Below are 26,998 nucleotides of genomic sequence, written 5' to 3' on the forward strand. Positions count from 1 at the left end.
ACTAACATACCTCACGCAATTCCAGTTTTATGGTAATGTATGTTAGATAATTAGCACCAATGGGTAAGAGGCATGAATACTCATACATGGAAAGCAAAGCATTAGCATATATTTAAGAGATTACAGTTAAATTTATCATGAGCTACCTGTCTCTGCTGGAACAGTTCTTACAGCAGGAATCTCAGTCTTCTTTGGAAAATAAAAAGATATTAGGACTTCACATTTGGCTTGCAGGGGGTTCTTCTGAAGAAACCAAAGCTTGCTGTTCAGAAATGAGCCTGGGCTGTGGGGCAGCCACTGGGAAGAAGAGCTGGGGCTGCCCTGTGCCAGACACAGATGGTCCCAGCCAGCTCAAACCAGCCCACTGCAGGGCAGGCTGAGCCCCCAGCCATGCATAGGGCACCTCTGGGAAAACAGATCTAAAGGAAGGGCAGAAAATGCCAGGTGGAGAAAAGAGGAGGGAACACCAAGGTCAGAGGAAGAGATGCTCCACAGCAAAGCAGACACTCCCTGCAGCCCATGGCAAACCCCATCCTGGAGCAGAAGAACACTTCTGACAGGAATGCAGCCCCTAGAGCCCACTCTGGAACAGAAGAAAGGGGCAAGGAGGAAGGAAAAACAGAGAATTGTGATGGACTGATTGCAAGCCCAACCTCACTGGATCATTCAGGCAGCGTGTAAAGAAATCTGGAGTGAAGATGAAGCTGAGAAAGGTGTTGGAATGTTTGTTTCTCTGTTTCTCACTACCCAAACTAATAATTCAATGATTGTTTTAACTAGCATTAAATTAAATTAGTTTTTCCCCAAGCTGAGTCAAATATTTGAGAGAGACTGTTTCCTACTATCTTCTGAGCATGGGAATCTATGTCTACATCTTCACTTCAGGAGAAATGCAGATGGCTCTGGGGCAGCTTGCCTTTTCCAGAGGCAAGATTTGAAGTCAGCTCCTCTGTTGTGCCTTGCATCTGCAACAGGAGCTAAAGTTCCTTTGAACTACACTCAGCCACGTCTGGCATTCATAACACAGCTTCTGCCTCCCCTCAGCACCCTGCCCTGGGTGATGAAGGATCTTCTCTGGCCCTAGCTATAATATATTTTAATTTTACATTGTGATATGTCAGTGTGTGCACTGTGCAGGTTTTTAATCCTGTTGATAACAGTTTACCAGACAACTGAGTAAAAGATATTCTGTGCTCTGAATCTCCTGGGTAATGACTTAATTACACTAAACTTGTTTCCTGGATGTCTCTTCCATTGTTATGCTTGCAAAACAATTCACATTAAGAATGCTCTGTTTTTACAACCTTAAACAAGTGGAAGTCTTTTAATTTCTTCATCTGTTTATTCTGGGAAGTTTAAGAAAATATCTTTAAATTACTGTTGAATTAAGGAGAAAATAATCCTCTACTTCTTCAAAGAAGAAAACCCCAGAACCTCAAACCACACTTTTTCATCTATGCAGTCCTAGAAATAATGCTGAGGGTTTATCATTTCATGTATATTGCAAAACCTAAGTAAAAACCACTTGCATCTTCTGAGAACAAAAATGAGAAGGAATAAGATGAATAAGAAATGCTACCAGGAAAAGACAGGAAACTAAGTGTAAATGGAGGTAAGCTACAGCTAAAGTGGCTGTAAAGTTACTCACGGATGGAATACTTGCACACACTCTGATACATAAAATCTGCAATTAAATTTTAAAAGAAATTCCTAAGCCAAGGATTTGGTCCAGCGAAGAAGGAGAAAGTTGTTGAGATTTAAGGACTCTACTGTTGTCTTGGAATTCCTTTTTTGTTGTCTTGGAATTCCTTTCTTTCCTTCTGTCTCTAATAAAGACAGAGCTGTTTCATGTACTGATTCATGCTGCTCATGTTGTTACTAGACTGTTTGCAGGTAATATTTTAAAAAGGACACATAAAGAAAAGTGTTTTTGAGGGACAAATCTTATTTCTGTTCACATACCCAGACTCAGACTAAGCAGTTCTCTTATTCAGAGTGCAGAAGTGGAATCCTAAATTTAAAGTAAGATGTCAGTATTTCTTTGTGACATGGTGGGGATACACCACCAGGAGTCAGGAAATTGAAGAGGTCATGTATCTGACACTGACAAACACATCTGTACCTGATTAAAACCTACAGACCGGCCACAACAGGGTCTGAATGAAATAAAATCATCAGGGTCAGAAGCAAAAAAGTGGGTTCTGGATAAATCGAGACAGAATGGCCTCCCAAGAATACCCTCCTTCCAAGGCACTTGGGAAGCACAAGAACAAAGCTGAGAGTTGTGTTTCCTACAGGTATAACTATACAGAGCCAAGTGACCCAATGGGAAAGATGGGCACAGAGATCCATTCCAGAGCAGACTCCAGCAGAGTCTCCAATAGACAGGAGATTTAAAAACTAACATGAGACATGGAGGAGGCCCCAGTCTTAATCTGGCAAAGTACCTTCTGTCCTCTTCATTTTTTGAGGTTTTGGGATATCTTAAGACAGACCAGGAAATGCACTTGCCACCCAGCTCTTTACAGTATCAGGATGAATCTGTGGGAGTGAGAGATGTAGAAACACCTGAGGTACCTTGGAGGGAAGAAGAAGGCTGCAGGGACTATGGTAAGAAACAAAGAACAGGATACTTACATTCATTTTACAGCTTTCACTCCTTCTCTGGCCAGGAGCACAAGCAAAAGACAAGCAAAACAACGAAGAGTAACATATTTTCTCTGTTATTTAAAGTACTAAATGTTCTTTTCTTTCTTTGATTCACACAGTTGCACCTGTTTAGATAGAGAAAAAATACAAACCAAACATGAGGATTCATTCTTATTTGCATGATTATAAGTGTGAGTTGAGAAAATGCAGTTTTCCTGAGAGGACACCTGCCCCTTGTTTTCCTATCACTGTGCTTTACCATTCTGTTACATGCAGAACTGCTGAGGGTGCTGCTGAAACAACATTTACTTATTTCCAAGCAGAGAAGTTTGCTTGAGGTCTGTGTGTATACTGACTTCCTGAGCACTAAAGTTATATACATAACTTTGCTGTTTATACACAACATTTATCCCATTTTATTTGCTCATGTAATTTTTATCACAATAGAAAAGTGTTACATATCTACAGTATATATTCTTCAAACACCTTTAGTACCTTCATGAATGGATTTTCTTACTTAGAAAGAAGAACACTTCAGGAGCTACAATACAATACAAGTGACTGTATCTGCAGGAGGTCCTGGGAACAGAGGTTAGGCAAGGCTTGAGTATGAGATATGATACCAAACCAGAAATGGGATTTCAGTACAGGTTTTGGAACCAGGAAAATCTAAGCGAGCACAGAAACTGGATTGCTTCAGAATAAATGGTCTTTACATGAAGCTGCTGGAGAACAATGACCATGGAAAAGTTAAGCCCAGTTTACTCCGATTTGAACAGACTTCCACAGAATAATTCCTGACATCTGTTTGGTAATGTTTCAGGTTTGGCTGTGAAAGTTTTGCAGAATCTTAAAAAAAACCCCAACCAAACAAACTACAACACCCTCCCTCCAATCTACATTTTATAATAGAACACAGTCTTTACAGATTCAATAAATTATTCATGGAGAAGGCAATATTACTATTAGACCCTGGGGTCTTGGGCTCCCTGCATGTAAAAGATCTAACTCTACACAATCAATCCAGTAGGATAACTGTTATACTCTACTTAACCCAGATTGCCTAACAGGGTTTGAAAATGGATTAGTGGATGATGAGCTCGTTTTAAAAGCAATATTATCTCCCTGAAAAGCAGAGGATAATTCCTAGTAGCTGTTTTAAGAAATAAAATGATCCTAGGTTTGAAAGGAATTTTTCACATATTCTCTTAACTAGCTAGACACTGACACATGCAATGACCAGAGACATGGCAGAAGCTAAGCATCAAAACAGGCATCAATCAAAAAATGAACACTAAGCAAAAGTTGTCTTACACTCTTAGAGCAGAAAGAATCTAGATTGACAAGAAGGTATCAAAACTGGCTTATTATTAAAAATTCTCTGAATATCCTCTGTGAAGGGGCAAGCAAGATTTCTGGAGTGGCTACAATTCTTCATCATTACAGCAACTCCCATGATTAATACTGATATACTGACAATATGCTAACACATTTCTAATTACAGAGAGTGGCATAAAGCTGAAAGCATTCTGGAGACCAAGTGGTTCATTGTTGTCTATTTTAGGTTACTACCAAACATCCAAAGTAACCAGCAAAATTAACTATCCATAGTGATGGTTTCAATTTTTATTTTTCACAGAAATCTCTGCTTGCTATCAAAGCACTGTGCTGTGGTCATTTTTTATTTTGCACTTGTCAAGATAGCTCTGCTTTCCTTGCATGCATGCATTTTGCTTGTTCATAATATTCCCTTGAAACAGAGAAAACAGCTGGAAGTGGCTCCGGATTGGATTGGACACAGAAAGAAAAAAGCACAGGGAGACTTACCTCTACATGAAGATATCAAGATTTCAGACAGAGAAAAGAGACATATTCTGAACTTCCTTCAGAATCATAGCATTGTTTACGCTAGAAAAGACCTTTAAGAACATTGAGTCCAACCATTAACCCAGCACTGCCAAGTTTGCTACTGAATTATGTCTCTAAGTGTCATATCTACACATCCTTTGAATTCCTTTTGGAATGGTGACTCCACCACTTCCCTGGGCAGCCTGTTATAATGCTTGACAGCCCTTTCTTTGAAGATTTTTTTCCTAATATGCATCTACTGAAAACAGTTCATATTCTGAATATCAAATCTTCACAGCAAACTGTTCATAGGCAAGCCCTAGGCTGAAAGATGTTCGCATAAAACATTAGTTGAATAAATTCAAACTAACATATTTCTGAATCCAGTAGAGCAATTTGTAAGAACAGAATCTACCACTGGCATACATGGTCACTCCAGGATTCTGTGAAAGCAGACAGAACTCCAGAACCAACAACATTTTACACTGTTGTAAATATATCTCTTGTTAACAAAATGGCAGCATGACAAATGTAACACAGAGGCACTGCTTGGCCCCTTTGCTTAGCACATTTTCTCTCCTTTTATTCTTCAGTACTTTTTCTCCCAACATGTTCTTTTTGTTTTCTGTGCTGCTACCTGGCTCTTCCCTTTCAGACAGCCTCTTCCTGACAGTTATCAGGGTTTAACATACTGTACTAGGAGGCTCGTGAATATTGCTCTTTGATTTCTAGTGCTTTATGATGAATGGCTAGAAATCATTGCCGGAAAAAAAAAGAAAAAGAAAAAAAAAGGAAAGAAAAATAGTTTCTGAAAACCTGTGTGCTATTGAATTCTGCCTGCAAATTCTCCAGCACTGACTTGCTTTGCTACAGGATCACTGTCACTCTACGTGCACATGTAATACACCATTCCCCCCCATGCCCAAAACAGCAAGGTATAATGTGGGAAAAATGAGTATGAACTCTAAATTTAATTTTCCTTCTTGTTTTTTTTATTGTTTTGGTTTTTAAAGTCTTACCAATTATGTTTAAATTTGAGGTAATTTGTGTTTTGAATCCTTTGTCACTTAATAACAGACCCCCACCTCTTTTTTCATTACCTAAATAAAAGCAGAGAAGCAAGAATTGAAATGGTGGACCCTGAGTTAACAAAGATTATTCAGCTCAGCATAAAAATACTTTTACCGCATTTAGCAACCTAGAGAAAGTGATAGGGTGAAAAAGTCACTGGGAGAAAGGAGAAAACAAGAACCTGTAAAATAGAAAGACAAGAGCTTGTCCAACTGCACATCTCTGCAAGGAGTGTGATGGAAGTACTCTTTCCTCTAGGTTTCTTCGGGGCGTTGTTATTGACCCACATGCTTTCTGCCAGAGAAAATCAAGGCATTTAAAAACTTGTCCAGGGTTTCAAGAACATTCAGGTGAAATATATCCCCAGAGGACTGGACTAAGTCCATTGCACCCAGACAGAGCAGACGCAGTGGGCTCCACACCTTCTAGAAGCACTGGCAACATGCTTGTATCTGAGAAATTCCAGGCAGGAGCAGGCACACCCTGTTGCTGTGTGCTGCCATCGCATCCACACAGCTGCAAATCCAGCCTGAAATCACTGCTGGTGGCCCTTGCACAATGCCCTGTAGAGCAGGAAGGATCCTGGTGGGCCAGACCAGCTCTTGATGCCACTTCTGCAGGTCACAGAGAGGCAGCACAGCCCCCCTCCTCTCACTCTCACTTTAGGCTATCCCCCAGTCCTCAGTTATGGCTCTGGGACCAAGTTCAGAGCAGCAGAGCCCTGGCTGGTCTGCAGGGGGTGAGTGGGATAATCTTCCCCTTGCCTCCAGAGAAACAAGCTTCCTGTTTCCATTGCTTGGTGAGAAAACAGCCCAAAGTTGTCAATACAAATATCAGGCAGCAAAATTTACTTTCTATATCTTTAACTCTCTTTAAGACACTAAGTTAAGGTATAGAACAGGCCAGGACATACTGCTAGTTCAGGCATGAAAATCATTTCCTAAGAACACATATAATGAGGTCTATCAAGCACTGCTGATGCCAGGGAAGGAACTAAAAAGAATTCCGCCATTTTAAGTCCATTTTCTGGAAGGTGAATATCAGTCTTCTCTATTGTTCCTACAAACTTAAAAATACATTTATTTCCTTGATTTTTCTCCTGTTTCCAAGGGCCATAGTTTCCCAGTCTGGGCCAATGAAATACACAAAAGCTGGAGTCCCCACCACAGAGGGCCTACAAGCAGTAACAAAGTGCATAGTGGCAAGTACCAACAAAGGAAGGAAAATAAGCATTTCTCAGTGAACTTGTCTGAATTAAAAAGTTAAAATTTATCACCTTCACTTTGCTATCTTTTCATGATTGGTAAGCTTCAACTCCAGAATAGTTCAGCAGTTCCCCTTTTCATGATTCATGTGCTTAAAGCACACACAACAGTGACTTTACAGCCTCCAAGTTCCCCAGACTTCTTCAGCATGATGGAAAAATACAGACGAACACTTCATAGTATGGCACAATTGGCATCCTGCAATTCTCCATCTGGGATTCCAGCATGTTTCTGTACCTTTCTTATTAACTGGTTGTAACACAGAAGAACTCATATATGAACCAGGAACTTCAACATCCTGAGGCACATGCAAAGCCATAATTTAATCTTGAAGGTTTACATGCTGAAAAAAATAAAGAACAGGATTTAAAGTATTAAAACACTTGTTTACTTAATTAACCAACCACAGCTAATACTGTCAAGAGGACTTAGGGCCCAGGCATGGACCAAATGCCCATATGCCAGAGGGAAGAGGAAGGTGATTTCAGAGTAGTCAGCCTGTTTGAGCCCCCCATTCCAATGATGTGCCATGGCTGTCACCACGTGTCTGTGCATATCCACATTCAGACCAGAGGTTGCACAGGAAGATGGGTAGCAGCTCCCCCACTGAAGCTTGCCCATTTCCCAGGGAGTTTGTAGAGGCAGACCTGTGAGCCCTGCAGACAGTGAGCCCTTGGCCTCACACAGCTCGGGCTCCTCTGAGCACAGGTAGAGAAGGAATTGCTGCCCATCAGCTCACATTCCTCACTGCCATTTGTTTCTCTGGGACGGGAGGTACTGCCAGCTTGGTTTCCAGTGCATCAAAGTCCTCTGTGAAGTGGTTCTTTGCATTCCACCTGTACCTTCTAACATCACACAGATAGCCAGATCCTGTTCTCCCATCTGCTGGCTCACAAGTGGAGAGCACTGTCAAAATCAAACAGAAAGCCAGCATTCAGTGTTGAATGCTCACAGGGTGGGCACTCAGAGCACAGATCACTGTAGCACCAGCTACGCCTGTCAAGTATCATGTGTGTAAGAGTGCTTCACCAAAGCCAACTGATGAAGAACCAAAGCCACCTGGAAGATCCATCAGCACTCTTTAGTCCCTACTGACTTGTTAAAAGGCTGCACAGCAGATGTGGCATATCACTGAGAAGCCACTTTGCCCTGTGACATTAGAATGCCCAGGCCTCAGATGAATACATGGCTCTTGGCTTAAGTTCATAATTTCTTTCTTGCTACTTCTAATTTCTTTTCTCAGTTGTACCAGATCAGTCTGACAGATTTTGTGGGATTCATGGGATTTTCATTTTCCTGAGAGCCTACTATATTTATAGGCAAAAAATACTGTTTTGCCTTTTTTTCTCAACATTTCTGTAAAATAGCTCCACCTTCTAGGGTCTACATTAAATTTTTTAATACTACAGAGAATCCTTGATTTGCAACAGAATATTCAGAGTAGAAGAGACTCCTTTTGCAACTACACCTCCCATCCTTCAACTTTACAAAAGTTTCCTTCACAAAGTTCCAAACCACTCTGGTTTAGATGCAGAGCACTGAGAAAGCTTAACACTAAGTTAAACTTTTTTTCCTTTGTACTGAAGTGTGTATTTTGGGGCAGAGTTGTTAAGCAAGAAAAATAACAGAAGCTCCTCCACAGAAAAGTTCGTTTTCTGGCAGGAATTTCAGTTCATACCTATTAAATGCTCACAAGGAGCTGAGTTTATTGTTTATTTGTTTTAAAACTAGAAGCAACATTCAGTTCCACATTCAGAATTTGTATGTCATGTTTCAGCCTGGAGCATATTTTTACGGTTAAGTTATAAACCCTTAAATTAAGAATTTATCATAAAAATACTCGACAACTCTCTTGCAATAACACTGAGAACATCACCACTATAATGATAAAAATGATTAAATGCTATCATTCTGTGCAAGACGTTGCCAACAGATTTTGTGTTAACTGCCTGCAATTAAAGGTCTGTCTCTTTTAATAACAACATATTAATATGAATTCTGCCAGTACTTTTTCAGCTTCCAAAATATTATTAAAATAAATAAGCTCGGGATGAGAAAGACTAACACAAACAAGAAAACAGACTGTTTCACAATGATAAAGCCGCTGGCAATAGAGAGTTCAGTTTTATAATAAGCCTGAATTCCTTAATACAGGTTACCCAGAGCAGGAGACAAGTTCTGTACTAACCTGATTTAACATGCCTGCCTGGGAGTACTGAGAATTCAAAACATTGTACTCTGTAACCTCCTGGAGCATCCTAATGAACTGAGGGAGCAAGATTAAAATAAAATAAATATCTAATTTTTTAAAGTATTACAGAGGGGAAGCAAGAAAATTTCTACTGACAGTAGGATGCTTTTTTTTTCAGTCTCTTCATTAGTCATTACAAATAAATTAGCTAACTGCTAAATAACAAAAAAAGACAGACACTAATTAGAGTAGTGGCTTAGTCAACTGTGTGTATTCAAAGTTAAAACTTAATTAGAAGTTAAAACTATGTTGTTTTATTGATGTGTACTTAACATTTTTAGCGCTTTAAACATTAAATGGAGGTTCACTTAGGAAGGGACATTACAATGAAACATTTAAATACACTGCTAATTTTCTCCTCCAGTTAGTGATACTTGCCTTTCTCCTGACACAGTCACTAGCAAAAAAAAGAGCAAAATGAGAAACCTGCCATGAGCAAATATTTTTACCTTTTTCCTAGAGTAAATTATTGTCCCTGAATTGCCACTCTTCTTATTCCAGTTTTATTCTTTTCATTTGCTGGCAAGGGAATTCGTATGCTCCAGCCCTCCTCCTGCCTCCCAACAATGATACTGGGCTAATAAATTCTTACTGCTTTTTTCCACCTATCAAAACCACAGCATAAATCGCTGCCTCGGAGTCCTCGCGCGGAGCCACACAGACTGCTGACCCCCGTGGGAGCAGCAAGCAGAGCCCGGTGCCAATCAGCAATTATAAGATAATGGTACTAAAAAGCCTGAACCTGGGAGTTATTCAGTTGCTCTGCCAATGCTTGTAGGACTCTTTTATGTGCCTGGGAATTAAGTAATTAACAGACTAATTTATTGTTCACTATAAAGGATTTCTCTCTCTCTAGTCAGGTTTGACATCATCAAAATTCACCAGCACATCAGAACATGCCAATTGTTCATCCTCATTTCCAAAAAACAAATAAATCCATGAAAATACTGCTTCATGGCTTAAGCTTGCTTTGGGGAAGAAAAACCAAACCCAAACCATTAAAAAAATCACGGTCACAATTTCAGTATTGTCCTCCAATACAAATATACATGCTTTAAATAAAGGGACTCCTAAATTGATAAGACCAAATAAGGATAAGCCAAAACGATCATTCCATTTGGTGGTGAATACACTGATGCTCCTCACTCTGCAAAGCAAAGCACAAATCTGTTTTTAACCATTGTGCAGACTGCATGGGATGACCTAGAACATTTTCCCTACAGAAGCTAGATCATTGCTTGAAAAAAAAGACAAGCTTAAACTACTGATTGCAATGAACACTGCTGCTTTAGCCTACAGTCCAAGCCACAGCCAAGAGATCAGTGTTGAAGCATGGTATTACAACCTGTTTTCTAGCTGATACACAGTATTAAAGCTTCACCTGCATTGCAAATACATGTTGTGTTTAAACAAAAGGAGGAGAGGTTACATTATAGGAGGTGATGACTGCAATGTTATAGTAATCATCACGGTCAAGAAGGAATTGTGTTTAACCTCATGGATTAAACACTGGCAGAGATCAACTTTCTGATTCTGTACTCTAGGTCTTTTCTTCCAGCATAGAGGAAGCCTGCCAGTTGATCTTTGCAGAATATGAAGGAAGGAATCAGCCAAATTCACAACAAAGGAAAGAAATAAAATTAATTGAAATAAGCTTGGCAAATAAAGAATGCGAATTAGAGATGTCAAATCTCCTTTGCTAAAGTTTTTTAATAAATAGGATAAATACCTGTTGGAAACAATCAAGGTGTATCCATTCCTGACTCAGTTCAGGTTTTTGACCAGCTGTTCTCTCAAGACTGCTTCAACTAGGATATTTTTGGGATTTGAATATCTGCAATGTTGTTCCCGCGCCTCTGGTCCAGTCACATCACTCAAATCAGTCTCATCAGCCAAAGTCACCCCGAGACTCTGGGTTATTTCAGAACAGAAGAGTCAAAAGAAAACTTCTGGGACTGAGAGGGCTGAGCAGCCTACAAAAGGTGGCAAGGAAGGTGTATTTATCAAAAAAAGAATCACAGAACTCTGGTAAGGCTGGAAAGGACTGCAGTGGATAATTTGGTCCAACCTCCCTGAAGCAGGGTCATTCCAAGCACACTGCACAGGGATGGCATCACAACACTTCTGCCATTTCTCCAGGAGAGACTCCACACCCTCTGGACAATCTCTTGCAGTACTCAGTCACCCTCACAGCAAAGTTCTTCCTCCTGTTCAGGTGGATCTTCTGTGCACCACTTTCTGTCCATTGTCCCTTGTCCTGTTGCTTGGCACCAGGCAGCAGAGCCTGGATCCACCCTGTGGCACCTCCCCACACACTCAGGCCCTGGTGAGGAGCCCCTCAGTCCCCCTCGGCGAGCAGCCCCGGCTCCCTCGGTCGTTCTTGGTGAGGTGCTCCAGTCCTCCATCGTCCCTGCTGTCCTCTGCCAGGCTGGCTGGGACTCCCTGTCTGCCTTGTGCTGAGGAGCCAGAGCTGGGCACAGCAGCCCAGAGGTGCCTCACTGGGGCTGAGCAGAGGGGCAGGATCACCCCGTGACCCACTGACAGTGCTTTTCCCAGCACTGTCCTTGGCACTGCTGGCTCCCAGCAGGACCCCCAGGTCCTTCTCTGCAGAGCTGCTCTCCAGCAGCTCACCCCAGCCTGTGCTGGTGCCTGGGGCTGTTCCTCCCCAGGAGCAGGAGCCTGCACTTGCCTTTGTAAAATCCAGGTGGTTCTCCTCTGCCCCATCTCCAGCCTGTGGAGCCTTCTGGAGGGCTGCCAGCCCCTGGGGTGATGCCTCTCCTCCCAGCTTTGTGCCACCAGCAGACCTGCTGAGGACATCTGCCCCTTCATGCAGCTCATTGATAAATAAGCTGAAAATACTGGGCCCAGTTTGAACCCTGGGGGACACCACCAGTGACAGTGCTCCAACTCTGCCCCGTAGAAGCAATTGCAGAACCTTCCTGAGAATCACAGGAGACTAAGCCATGCTTTCCTGATTTGGAGAAAGGACAACTTCTTAACACTTCTTGGTGGAGGAGGCAAAAAAAAAAGGCTAAAGAATGGTGAGTTTGTTAAATCTAAAATGAAAAGTTATTAAAAGAAAAGTGAAAATGCATATCACTAATAAAAACCTGGCTGAAAAGTTGTATTGAAGGACAGCACAGAGAAAAATTATGATATCAATTCATAATACATCATGCAAGTATTTTTAATGAACTTTTTTTTAGTCTATAGCTCAAATCCTGACATTTATTATTTCGGTGATTTCAGATGCTCTTTCCAGGATTTCTGTGAAAAAAAAGAAAGCCATTTTCAAACGCTGAAACAAATTGGCTCCTATATGTAAGTTTAAATTATCCATCACCCTGAAGGAGGACTCAAGCAAAATCGAAGGCCATCTTGATGAATAATCAAGGTAAATTTGTCACATTTTTTACTGTGCTGCATACTTCCAGAGTTTCATAAGAAGATCCACATAATTAGTTTAGCTTACCAGGAAAAAAAAGTTGAATGACAAGGTCAGGCTCTTGCCCTTTCAGTAAATTAGAGAAGATTGCCATAAATTGCATAATATAATGAAACACCAATTTGCATATTTGCTGCTATATTAAAAGGGATCAGTTTTAGCTCGCAAAGCAGAACAAATAAAAACATGCATTTTAATAACTCAAATTACTCCCAGGAAGTGACCCTCAGCAGAAAGCCTGATTATCACTACTTAATTAGAAGCCTTGGAAATCTAAATCCTCCTTTAAATCCTATTCTGTGTACAGTGAAAGATGAAGCCGTGAGTTTTGTCTTAGATTCAATATTTACTCTTTACTAATATGTTTGCAGGGGAGACTTTCCAAGCATTATGAAGACATGCAAAAAAATTAATATTCAAAGAAAGAGTGCATAAAACCTGTGTTGGCTTGCAGGTGCAAAGCAATTAACAAGCTGGCATTTGCAGTACTTTTAATTAATTAATTAAAAATTCAAAGCTGACTTTCATTTCTTTAAATGTTTGAACATTTTATCCATCAATAATGAACCACTACTTACTGCTGTGCTACAACAGCTGGTAAATGAAAAACTTAGTCCAACACTGTAAAAAAAGTGCACAGGAATTTCACATTTTGCTTTCTTCTTGCAATTTAAAAATGCACTAGATTATGAAACTCTCTATGATGTGAAGTTGGACCTTGGGTTTCTGCTTAGCTGTAAAAGTAAAATGCATTCTGTATTACAGTTCAATCTAGAACAGGAATTAAAATCAAAGTTTCAATATAAAATGTATTTCAGTTTAAATTTTAATTTGACTTGAAAAATTTAATTCTGTCTGCTTTGGGAAGTCAAGAGATTTTTCTCAAGAATAAAGTGTTCTGCCCTAACCTTGAAAGGTTAAAATTATACTGTAAAAAGAGACCTGGAGTAATTGCTAAATGGTTGCAAATAATAAATAGTCATAAAAAGATGCTGCTATTAAATTTACAGGTTGCTATCACTTGAGTAAAAAATGCATTGTTTTCAGCAGAAATAATTTGATCAGTATGTATTTAAAAGACATTATCATTAATATACTTTAATTAAAACATAAATACTACATTGCTACCTCACTAGGCATTCACTCAGCTGGAACTAACTGTATTTGCTTAATCTACAATTTTAGATGTATTAGCAAAAATAAATGTTGGTGAATGTAAGAGCCTGATTACATATCTTGGGTAAATTGGTGATAATGAGTCAAGAGACTTTGTGTTCATTCACATATATTAGAATAAGAATCATTATGAAATTAAAGCTAAGATTAATCCTGCTAATGACACCATGGAGCATCTGGGAATAAGATAACCCAGATGTCAAATTCACTGTGATACTGTGCTGCTATTTGATAGAGTAACCCCTTGAAGTGTTCTTCTAAGGCAGCTAGCTGGTACCCCACAGTCCCAGCACTTGAAATGCAAATGAGTGACAAGATAGACTAATAATGAGAGCAGATTCTAGCAGTAAGGAAAATGAATTAATTAAAAAAAAATCTGAACCACTGATAAGAACAAGCAGCAGGCAACCCAATGTCCTCAATTAGGGTGGATGACATCTGCAGTGTATTTCTCTCTAATAAAGCCCTCACTCTGTATTCCAAAGCACACGATTCTAACACTGTTAACATTTTAATGTCTTGGGCGTGCATGGTAACATTAATTACAAGATGATTTGGATGACTTCTGAATCTCTTTTATGTCTTCCACTGAGTAAAAATCTGAGTTGCAGCTTTGATATCATAAATAAAATGTAGAGACCTGCCAAGCATTAAAGCTCTCCTGAAGTAACTCAGATCTGCTAAGTTACATTAAACCTTTATAGCTAAGTAAAGAGCATTCTCCATGAATTTAAAGAGGGTCAGTGTCTATACATTTTAATGGCAAAGCTTTACACATCTCCAGCATTTTTCTTTAGACTGCAGCTGTTGTTGTTTTTAATTACTAATGAATTTAATCTAATGTTTTGTTGAGCTCAATTTACCTTCTCCATAGCATTTGTTCAGAAACTCACACCAGGATTAAGCAACTTGCTTCCTAATTTCCCCAGCCCTCAGTCTTCCTGCTCTGCTCCTTGTCTGAAAGGGCAATTGTTAGCACAAACACTCCCAAAACAAGACAAATACTATCTCCAGCTAAAAAAAGGCCACACTTAACTGTAGCACAAGCCTCAGTGAGCAAACCAAGAGCAATCCAGGATCTCCACGGGCTTTTGTGAGTCACACTCAAACACAGTGGGACTTGACCTCCCTTGCAGTTAGGCACAGCCAGCACCCACTGCACTGCCACCAGCAGCAGCTGTGCAAATACACCCAGGGCAGTGGGGGGAAAATGAACACGGGACAGCTTTTGTGGAGGAAGACACACAGTGTCCCTGGCTCTGCACTGCCCCAAATCTTCTGTACATCAGCACAGCGAAAGTGAGGAGAAAGCTTTTCACAGTTTTGTAGCCCACTTCATGGCAGTGTAAATGCAAGGAGCAAAGCCATGCAGAATGGAGCTTTGGTTTTCTAAATGGATGCCTGAAGCAATGAACTTGCACTAGAATTTGGGTGACTGAGTCAAGATGCCCAACCTTCCTGCAGCTTCACTTGCAAACCTTCTCATAAACCTTCACTCTGCTGTAAGTTATGATGCACAGTTCAGGGAGAGCTTTCTGAGAAACATCACTGTAGGAAAGGCTTATGCACATTTCAAAACTACCATTTTTTTGGGGCAAATGAGCAAATGCAAATATCTTCATCTCTTCTCTGACACAGGGACACACGCTGACCTTGTGTCTTCGTGCCAAAGGTATAAGATTCAAATTGAGTAATTTCCACACATAATTCACAAGAAAAATAAATAGCAATATGTCAATCCACAGTTAAGATTTGTGATCATGAGATCTGTGATGAGAAGCCACTCAAACCATTTCACATTGTTACAAACTTCTTCCCTCAGCATGTTACATCCGTGCCCATTTCTGATGACACTTCTGGGACACCACCACTAGTCTGTCTTCTGCTTTTGTTGGGTTCCACACACATACACGCTTCTCTGTCCTGCTTACCTATATGTATGTAACCACATGCACCTTCTTCTTATTCTGTCCCTTTCCCCCCCAAATACATTGATAAGAGACATTTGCTGGTCCAATTAATTTTTTTATAAGTCTGAGATGAGATAATTGAAGAGAAAGTAAGAGGAAAGCAAACTGGCCTTGGGATCTCTGCCTTCAAATATATTTTTGGTGCATTTTAGAGGGTAATTTATACAAAATCTCATTTAATGCAGATGTTCTTTCATTTTTCAACCTTCACAGCCTCAAAAATTAATGAAGCACTGAGAAATTTCAGAGAATGTCTTGATGTTAATAATTTTTAAAACCTTTCTCTGAGGAGCATGGATAATAATTTCTACCATTATTTTGTTGCAGTAGACCTTGTCATCCAAGGGGACCCAACTGCTGGCACAGTCATGCTCTCTCTATACCAGAATTTTTTTGGGGTGGGGAGGGATTTGCTATTCAGAATTGAAAATATTTTTGTTGATATAATAAAAAAAGTGTACCCTTTTAGATCCATCAGCCCATGATCTGCTCAGTCAGGAATGTAACTCACATAAAGTTGCATAAAAGGAAGAGACTCTTTCCCCTGGACAAAGATTTGACAGCACTCACATCTTCAGACTTTTATTGACATTCCACAGCCCTGTGGATTTTCCTTTCAGTCCTGCTTTTTAGCTTATATTGGTTGTTCTCTTCTCAGCATCTCTAGATCAGCTGCAGAGGACTTGTGAAGATGAAATAATCCACCCATACCCTGAGCCATTCAGAGACCTGAAAATTTTGCTCAAGCACACCCAAAATTAAGTTAAAATAAAGAGTTCAGCATGTCTATACTAAGTAAATCTTAGTATCAGCTATCAGCTTGATACTAAGCTTAGCTTCTATCAGCTCTACTTATTGGAATGTATGTGCAACTCAAACCATGGATTATTAAAAAAAATATTGTATTGCACGTTCACAAGATGAAAGCACAAACCGCAAATCATCCTCATCTGCTGTCCTTGTCATGTCTTTGTTGGTGGTCTTTGCTAAGAGACAAAGACTGAGCTTGACCCAGGCTACATCACTTATCCTATTAATCAGCATCTTAATGATCATTCCAATTGGCTTTTGAGCAGAAGACTAAGCACCCACTGTCTAAGCACCCTTCAATTTTCTGGAGAAGCTTTCTCCTCCTAAAAATGGCTTTGCATCCTGCTCTGCCTTTCTGCTTCACCCTGCTCACCCCTGCAATGACCTAGCAGTGGGCTGGAGGCATGAGAGTCTCCTTAGCTTTCATTCCTTGGAGCTGGCTTGCTAGGGTGCCCTCACAGAGCACTGCATGCCTGCTGCACGTGTTTCATCACAATCTGCACTAAACCCAAAATTTCAGCAGAGTTTTTAAATCCTATGAGCCTGTATCTCTCCACTGACAATACTAGCAGATTTGTTTCTTCGAGTTTTTCTGTTAGAAAATAGTGTGGTACACCTCCTTGCAAGAACAAGGAGCAATTGTATAGCCACTGGAGCTTTTTAAAATTTATAATATAAGCTTCATTGTAGGAAAAAGAAAGTATGCATAAAATGTGGCTTTTTAAATAGCTGAAATGCTTGTAATGTAACCACGGGGACAAACTAGAGACCCAGAGGGGGAAGCCCATAGAAGAGTTAATAGAACCACCCCTTAAAAAGGTAACTGTTTTATCTACACACCACCATTTTCACAGGTAGGCTTAGCAAATTGCAAGCCAGCAGGTTGCAAGAACAACTATATAGGGGATTTCCAAGGCAAAAGTTTAAGTCACAGTTACACAGGTCTTGCCTTTCCCTGTGCTTGGGCAAAATTGCCATTAATATTAATGGCAGACAGGCATGCATGTAAAGGAGAGAAACCCCTAATTAGTGTCGTAGCACATGCAACATTCCTAACAGGGAAACCATTTTGTATGCCCTAATTGCACAAAATTGGCAACAAGTTACCGTATGCATCTGTATCAAAGGCTACAGAAGCTCATGAATTCTCCAGTGGTAGGAAAACGTGCCCATACTGCAGAGTCTGGGTGACAAAAGCAGTCTGTCTGTGTGTTATTCTTACAACCTCTGCTACCCAGCAAAGGTGGCCCTCCAGGGGCTCCTCACTCACCAGGGTGAGTGCTCCATGTCTCAGAGGGTAAGCACAAGTACCTGGGTTTTCCATCAAGGCAGAGATATTTTTCAGCTTTTTTTACTTAAACAGATCTGACTGATCAATCTGTGCTGATATGCAGGTATCACAAAACTGCCCTAAGAACGCTGCAGCCCTACCAAAACATCAGAGTTACACTGATCATATCAGAGAGTGGGCCCTTCTCCCTCTAAATTACAGGAAGTTTCTTCATGTAATGCACTGCTACAAATCACAAGAAAGTCCATTTGGCTGCAGAAAGATGTTCAAAGTCCCCATCATGCACACTGTGATTTCCACTGCATACAAAGCATTACAATTTCTGCAAAACTATTTCAGAACTTTTCTCACTTCTAAGTCAAGTTAAGTAAAACAACAAGCCAATTTTTTCTGCAAGCAAAGGTAAGTGGTTAAGTAGAATTCTATGATCAGTAATTTTGTGATAATGTTTTTACAGAGAAAACCCCTACATTCTTCTAATATCTACCTTTTTAGATTCTTAAATCTTCAAATATGAATTTTTTAAGCATCTATGTTTTCCCCCCTAAAAACATCAGGACAAGCAATTCCTCAAGTAACTCAGTTGACTTCTCACTGATGCAACAGACTACATTTTTGCTCCAGAGATTCATACACAGAAAAATATCTTATTCAACACTTTTAAATTTTTAAACTGGAGAAAGGAAATACTGTGCAAAACATTTTCACCTAAATACTTAATTGGAAGTCAACATAAATAGAAGATTGGCATCAACCTACTTAAGGAGAAACATGACTGACTCATTTGATACTTTCTTCAATTAATATAGAAGTTTCTTTCAAAAAACAGATTATTTTTTGTTTGCTGCTTTTTTTTTTTTTCCTTTTAAACAGTAATCTTCATTCTTCTAAAACCAAAACCTGGAAGTGACCAAAACAAAGTCAACATTTAACCATTTAGGAGCTGAAGTAGTAGCAGCACATCAACTTCACCAATTACAGTAACACAAATCTGCCCATGTTATATTTCTGGATAGATTATTTGGCTCTTAACACTCAGCTTGGATGAGTTTAATGTTTCTCTGGCTGGTCTACTGTCATGCCCATCTGTCAGAGTGGCATATAGCCCATTCACAAGGTAGAATGCCAGTTCCAACCAGAGCATGGATATAACCAAAGACCAGGGTAGGAAGAAAGCCTATTGGACACAGCTAATGACACCTTATTTACAGAGATCCTCCTGGTGTCAAGCCGTGCCAAATTAAGAACACATGCTACATTACAAGGATCACATCTGTTAACAAATATTGGCACTTTGTCACTGGCATCTGCCTCTTTTGTTAATCCTCTTCAGTAGTGAAAAGGCTGCCTCAGAAGAAGAGGTGTTCAGGCCTCATCATACCACTATAATCACAGATTTTATTCATCAGGCATTTCCCAGTAACAGGCCAAAGTTTGTCAGCATTACCTCTGCATGCATCTCTTCCCAGCAGTGATGCCCTATAAAAAGCTGTGAAATTATAGAATTATAATACTGATTCAAATGACCTTTTTCCATGTCTTTAAGGCTTTACTGAACCTATTGTCATCTTGTCAGCAGCAAGAACAACATGATTGTAGAAAAAAAAGTGACAAGTAATTAAAAAGTATAGAAATTACTGTTGTGTATTTTTGGTACAGCTGAGTTTGCAATCTAAGTAAAACATTTAATTAAATACCTCAGCCCAAACAAAAACAAAAACTAAAACCAGTGAATACCAAACATGATGTTCAACACAAAGGTTTTAGGGACTTCTTTGCATTAGAATTTAAGGCTTTGGGGGTCTTTTTGGTTTGGTTTGTTTTTTACAGCACAGGCCAGTACAAAAAAGACCTCTGTGCTGAAGGCGTGCCACTATGCAATTTCCACGTTAAGATAATTTCCAGTTTCCACCATAAAACCTGTGAGCAGTTTGCCATGAGTCATGGCACAGATATTAAGCCCAGAAGCTGCCAGTCCTTGCCAGCAGCCTCAGCAGTGCTCTGTGTGGGAGGGGAGGTAGGCTGGCTCTCCATCCAAGCAAGTGGGAATGTCAGCAGTAGGGACTCCTCCCTTTTGAGAGCTGTTGCACAAATCCAATTTTGCTGGATGGAACTCAAAGGGATCTCCACTCCTAGCAAGCTTCTCCCTTCCCCTCAGACCAGGAGAGAGAAAGGAAGGCATGAGAGACACACATGAGGATGAGAGAGGGAATGCAACTGGTTCCTTCCTTCTAGGGTAGAGAGGAAACCAGTTACAGGGATGACCACTATTCAAGGCTGGTGTAAAAGCATCATATATAGCAGAAGCAGAAAACTTGCACTAACCTGCTTTCAGGCACCTCACCTTGGTGAAGAGACCAGGATTTTATTGTCTTTGCTTTGCTGAGATGTAATTGCCTGGCTGACCACACTGCACCAGCTATGGAAAATTTACAATAGGATGGGAAGCTCTTGGGCTGAACTAATTGATAAGAAGCTAAAGGTACCTTAAAGGACAAGCCACATTTTCCTGGGCAGATAAGAGGAACATCAGTCCTGAAGAATCTCTTTGTCTTGACTCTGGAAAGAAGAAATTACATTTAGACCCTTCTAGGACACCAAAGGTCTGGGAACAGGATGATGCTATTTGGAACAAAATTAAGTGTTTTCACTCCTTCATCAGATGCAGCTATTGTTCAATAAATCTCTGTCCAAAAAGGACCGCTAAGTACTACTGCATAGTTCACAAGATCTTTGGTACCAAGAGATCTGTCTCTAGCTCTTTTCTCTGTGAAGAGTTTCCTCTGGCCGCCCTATTCTTTCAGTTACACCAACCAGCCACAGCAGGCAGGATCAGGTCTGTGAGCTGGCTGAATAATAGCACAGCTCACAGAGTAAGCACAGTGTTCCTCAGCAAGCATTGATAGTAAAGATGGCATAAAACTCCAGTCTTCCTGTGCTGTTAGAACAGCTCTGCCCCATATCTCATCAGTAAACGATGTGGAGGTTCAACTGCAGGCTTCAGAGTGAACTGGCAAGATTATTAATTTAACATGAAATGCAGACACGGGGCTGTGTGCCTGTGCCTTTGGTGTATGTGGAGAAACCACTCGCTCCTAACACCACGAGCCAGACATTTCCTATATGCTCTTACCATGATTAAATCCTGGAGCAAATGCTTTGTGTTCTCTCTGCTGTTGGATGGAGACACTCAAGCCCTGAGCTGACTGTGCTCTTTAGTGGCACCACAGAGTTTCACTCACCAGGCAGCAACAGTTTAACCAGGATGTACAAAAATAGACTGAAGTTTTTGTTGAATGGTCACAGGAAGCTACAGTTATCAAGAATGATGGTTCCTTCCTCTTCCTTTATCGTGGCAGGTCTTGAGCAGAGACATCACAAAACCAGATAGAAATATGCAATTGGGACAGAAGACAAAAATATCTTACATTGTGCATAAATAAGGTAAGTTCTCTAAACATCTCTAAGCCATTTGTCAGCCCACAGACCTGCAAAGCTTCAAGACAAACAGGCACGCATTGAGAGGTATTTAACAACAGTTAAAAAAACAAAAATGAAACAAAAATCCACCATTAAGAACAAAAAAACAAATTTATCTTGCAGAACTGAATAAAGTCTGTCTTGTGACAATCTATTCCAGCAAAAAGTAACACACATATGATGATACAAACATCACTTGGCCGGTGATTTATTTTGCCCAAATAGTCTTGAAGCACCAAGTGACATTTGTGATAATGTCATGGGGGAAGATGTTTAGCTGCCTCCTGGACTTACCTGTATATCTAAAGATAACGATAATGATATTCCATTTATACATCTCATGTGTCCAAATTAATTCTTCTGGTTTTCTAACTACACAGGAATATTTGTAACCATAAAGCTACAGTCAGTAGTGGAGACTAACAGCTTAAAACAGGAAATCAGAATTGCATCCAGCATCCGAACCACACGAGGTGCAATGTGCTTAACCACAGCTCAGCTTCTGAGCTGGGAGAGTCCTTGGCATGTTTATTGCAGGCTGAGCACTCACATCCTCAGGATCAGGCTTTCACCTTGCCTGTGCAGACAGCAATCCCAGCAAAGATGTCATTTACAAAGAGTTCACCTAAGTCAACGCCACTTAACCTGGTAAGAAAGAGAAGTCTATTAAAGCACCAGAGATTTTCCCAGCAGCACAGTGGTTCCAGTACAAACCCTGGCCATATCTGCTTCCTGTTCACCAGGGAAAAACATTGGCATCACTGTTAAAAGCGACATATGTGGCTGTGGAGTCCAGGTTACACCCCTTCATTTTAGACACATACAGATGATATGTCTTATCACTCAAATGCCTTCTCTAGAGGATGCACATCTCCAGAAGGCATTTCAAATCTTAGGTCAGTTAAACTGTCCTTTTTAACAATCTCTCCCTCCCCCACAACCAGAAAGCCAAGGGTGATGTAGTCTCCTCAAACAGATCCCTAATGCTTGGTGGCAGAAGTCACTTTTCATTTGATGCCCCTAGTTCAGAGAAGCAAAATGGCATTTCTTGGCTAGTGATGAATCAGAAAATACCTGTTTATCTAACCTTAAATGCCAAATCACACCTCTTCAAGGGTTCCTGTCTGAGCAGCCAGCCCAGGTAGGCTGCCTCCTGGCCATCTGCATCCTGGCCCTGTGGAGGCTGCGTGGGGCTGCTGGCCTGCCCAAGACAGCTGGAAGCACTGGCAAAGCCAGGGCAAAGCCTTGCAAACCATTGAGAACCAACACCTGCACAAGAGAAGGTTTTGCCTCTAGCACCATGACAGCACTCCACAGGTGCCCAACCATACAGATCTACTGAGACTCTGCAGCAACAAGAGATTTTTGCTGAATAAAATACTAATGCTGAGACAACTGCTTGAAAATCAGTAGTAATAAAGAAAAAATAAAAGGGAAGGGCTAATAGACAAGTGAACCTATTCATGTTTTATTCTTTTGCAATAATATGAAATTTAAAATATTAATTTATGTACATTTAAAAGGCTGAGGATAGCAGATAGGGCTGCAGAGTGCAATTTCCGCAAACCTGAAATAATATATCCATCTCACACCAATTCATATTTATTAGTGGAATAAATCCTTACATTTCTAAACATTCCCAAAATTCTCATAGACCTAAACATTGTTCCAGGCCCCAGACCAACAAACAGATCTGAAAACTTATGTCAGAGAACACTGTTAAAGGCGATATTAAAGCGATCTGCATGCAGTTCCTCACTCTTGTGGAGCCCTTTTTAAACATTTTATCAAATGCTGCCCTCTAGCGAACGCCTGGCTCCCAGAGAACACAGCCCGCCTGGGCTAAATGAGAAACTTAATTAAAATAACCAAAGTGCGCACCAGTCGAGACAAAGGAGTCAAAGGAGATGTCTGATTCATTAGTGGAAATTCTTCCATTGTTCTATCATTGCTGCTGATTTTTCCTCCATTACTATTTCATAAGCGTCTGAGTTAAGTGCATTTGGCCATTACTGTGTATTCTGTACCCTGCAGGTCTCCAGCACTTTGCTGTCAGACATTTGGATTTCATATGCTCAGTTTTAACAATGTGTTCCACCATTCTGGAGACTCTCCAACATCATACAGGTAAGGCTGTTCAGAGTTAAATTCTACACCTTAAATTGGCCTGCAAGACAGCATTGTATAGAAACAAATGTGTAAGGGAACAAAAATAACAGTGAAAAATGTCTACCACCATGTCTGATGCATATTATTCTGTCTCCCTTTCTCTTGAAAGGGATATCTCCCATACTGCACTTGCTTACACAAAATTTAAGCTTCTGCTTCCTATCCATTGATGAAAAGAACTGCACTGACAGATTCAGAAAAAAAATTTGAATTCTCATAAACCATAGGTATCATTTTAAAAATCCAAAGCAACACAAACTACACCTCTCCAGCTCCCATAATAACATGCATTTAATAGATTCCAACTTGTCAACATTTACACTATCTCAATATTTTAGTAACATTTGTTTTATTTCCCCATCAAGTAGTAATATCACTCATTAAGGTAGACTTAGTTGCCCTATAGTTTATGAGTAGTATTTAAGTCAAGGGGTTTGTTTTTCATGGGATAATTTTCTTTTAAATGCACACTGGTAATATCCTCCAAAGCTCAGCTTTCCTGCTTTTGCATGTTGCATATGCTAAGTAAGTTCTAAGTAAGCAATAAAATAACAACCCACCACTTCTCACTGGAGTCCAAAACTCCATGTGCAACAGGGTCATAAGGAAGCATTTCTGTAAGGCTGTGCCTCCTAGTATTTTCTTGAAAAATACAACACTCCTGCTTTATTAGAGGCACACGAAATAAAACATGTAACCTTAAAAATTACCTTTCCAGTCACTGCTACCAAATAGATATTCTGTCCACTACAGTGGTAGGTAGTCATGTGAATTAGTTTGAAGCCTCATCCTCCAATCCATCTTAGAGTCTTATCGATTCATAAGGTGGGAGGTATCAGCATTCTGTGCATGGGAAATAGCCAAATCTTGGCAGCTGCTTGATTTTTTTTTTTCCACAATACCAACATGCTGAAGATTTTCACTGCAAAGGAAAACCAATGACAAAGAATGGCAGGTCTTCAGAAGAACTGGCAAATCTAAGAGCATCCAGTTCCATCCCATACAGCTTTGGGAGATCTGCCTTTCAGAAGGTGCTTAGCACTTACCTCTTTAAAAATAGGCTCTTTTCAAGCTTCTCAGATGAAATACCACCCAACAGAGATGCATGGTGGTACAGCACATTTTTGAAACTGCTGGTGTGGCAGATTCGATTTTAGCTTTATATCTACATCTGAAAAAGCCAGGAATGATGAAAAAAAAATCCCAACAACAAAAACAACAAACTGGGAGAAACAGGGAAAAATTATATTTAAGAAAACAAAAAATTCAAGTTTTTGTTCAGACAATTTCAGGCAAAATATACATCACTGTCATGTAAAAAGACCTGCTACATGTGTCAAAACCCAGGCTTTATATAATGCAAATATCTGTTGAAGGTGATGCACAAAAATGCAGCAGTGACTGTTCATTCATAACCATCATGGGCCACTCAGTCCTTGGACCTCTGACGTGACTGTGTGAAAGGGATTTTTCGGGAGGGTATGCAGGAACACAGCTGCATGACTGGAATAAAAGCAGGAAACAAAAGCCAAAAGATAGACCAAAATACTGCCCAAATACATAAAGTTTCAATAATCAATTTTATGTTTCTGTAAGAGTGCAGAGCAAGTGTAGGCATCATTTTCAGTTTTGACAGAAGAGTGCCTTTTCCTTCCTTTCATCCTGCCTTCCAGGCAACAAGAGAGCCCTCAGTAACACTCCTGCCTCACAATGACAGTCTGCTCCCTCTCCAGTGAATGTGTGTGACCAGGGCTCGGGGACAAAGATGGCTGGATGGATCATTAGCTTTGCTTGGTAAAGGCCTAGCACTGGCAGGGGGAGTAAAGAAAAAACTGATCCATTGCTCCCCAAACACCCACTGAAAGGAAATCATGGACTGCACTGTAGACTTAAACAGACTTAATTATGGCATAGGGAGATTAATGGGCTCCATAATTTGTGCAGTGTGGAATGTACTGGCATCCCACACAATGAAGAAATTCTGAGTGAACAGGACTTTGCTCTTGCAGAAAGATTCCCAGCACTGTGCAACAAGCCTTGGCTGCCCTCACCCACCTGAGTGGCTGGCTACAACTTGAGCAACATAATATGCAAGGCAACTAACCCCTAGTGCCAGTTCTTGTGGTTTTATCCCAAATTACATCAGTTTTAGATAATTTCTTGCCTGTGGTTCTCTGTCAGCACGGAGGGGTCTTATGGAGACTGAATCAGTGCTGAAGTGAGGGCTTTGCTGGAAATGATTCTGCCCAGTTGGTGCAGCAGCTCGTTAAAACCTGCCTCCAGCGAGCTGCAGCCCCCTACCACTGCTGCTCTGAAACCCAAGCTGTGTCACTTACACAGAACCTCTGCTATTGCCCCTGCCCAGCCAGGCATGGATCTGCCACTGCCCATGAAACTCAGTGCCATTAGTCTGACGGGGGCCCTGGGCAGAGCCATGCACCCAGCTCCAGTGTCACCCTCCTGCTGGAGCACAGGGAGCTGCAGGGAGAGCTGGAGAGCTCTGCTCTTTTCTACACACCCTTTCCTATCCGACCAGCACAAAAATTAACAGTCCAGTTTGTGCTGGGCTTCTGTGCTAGCTAGACATCTGCTAACTCCTCCCTGTCCACCAAAACTTCCCTGCAATTAGATTTTTCTTTCCTGAATGTCACCAGTTACAGGTTATGCCACTACTCCCAAAACACAGTTCTTACCCCACAACCAAGCATTGAAATGCTTCGCATCTTTCAAAGCAGCACATTAAAACAAGCACTGGATGCAGTGTAACTAACCTTGATAAACCCACAGACATAAGTAGATTGATTTTTCTAAAAATTTCCTTGAGAAGAGTGTCAAAAGGAACATTTCTCCACCTGCACAAAGACAACTTCCATTCTGACAGCTCTGCAGCACGACCCAAATGAGGTTGAGGGAACTGTCTTCCTCCAAGGTCTATTGGGCACCAAAATCACACATCCCAGGCCTTTCAATTTTCACATTTACTCAAGACTCCTTAACTAATCTGTATTCCTGTAAACACTGGAGATAGAACTTCCTAATCCATAGAAATATGAGAAGAGAGAAGTCAAATCTGGGGTTAAATTTTATATGGGTCAGAAATCCAAAGTAAATCAAGAATTATTTTACATATACCATTTCCAAAGTTTGTCAGTAAAAATCACCCAATATAGCTAATTATTCCATTAGCTAATCAAAAAACTTCACCATCCCTCCTTGTTGAAGGTGGATTTCCAGTAATGGCACAGGTAGTCAAGCACCTTATACAATTCTTTGCTGATCTTACTCTTCCACATTGGCTCCTCTGCTGTCTGTTGCCTGTTCACAGTGAAAATCCATGACCCACCTTACAGCTGGCAGCATTCTGGCAGGCATCAGACACACTTGGCATGGTTAGGAGCAGCATCCCTTCCATGAGTTAGGGTCATATGCTTTTCTTCCCCTCAATTTACACAGGTAGATGGTTTAACTCTATTTGGACTAGGCTTTAGGTTGCAGAGATGAAATGTGTTTGTACATATGGATGCACATGCATGTTTATAAAACACAGATATTGAAGTCATATAAAAACTCTGC

General features: G+C 40.5%; 1 long non-coding RNA gene across 1 annotated transcript; it reads right to left on the reverse strand.

The window, feature by feature from the left end:
* Nucleotides 1–854: 854 nt before the first annotated feature.
* On the reverse strand, nucleotides 855–2,759 carry LOC135304144 (uncharacterized). Its single transcript, XR_010365589.1, has 3 exons — nucleotides 2,638–2,759; nucleotides 2,448–2,541; nucleotides 855–965 (listed from the first exon to the last, which is right to left on the reverse strand). It is a non-coding gene; the product is annotated as an uncharacterized LOC135304144 (long non-coding RNA).
* Between the last annotated feature and the right edge of the window lie 24,239 nt (nucleotides 2,760–26,998).

Source organism: Passer domesticus, chromosome 7 (assembly GCF_036417665.1).
Source record: "Passer domesticus isolate bPasDom1 chromosome 7, bPasDom1.hap1, whole genome shotgun sequence".
NCBI classification, from domain to species: domain Eukaryota; kingdom Metazoa; phylum Chordata; class Aves; order Passeriformes; family Passeridae; genus Passer; species Passer domesticus.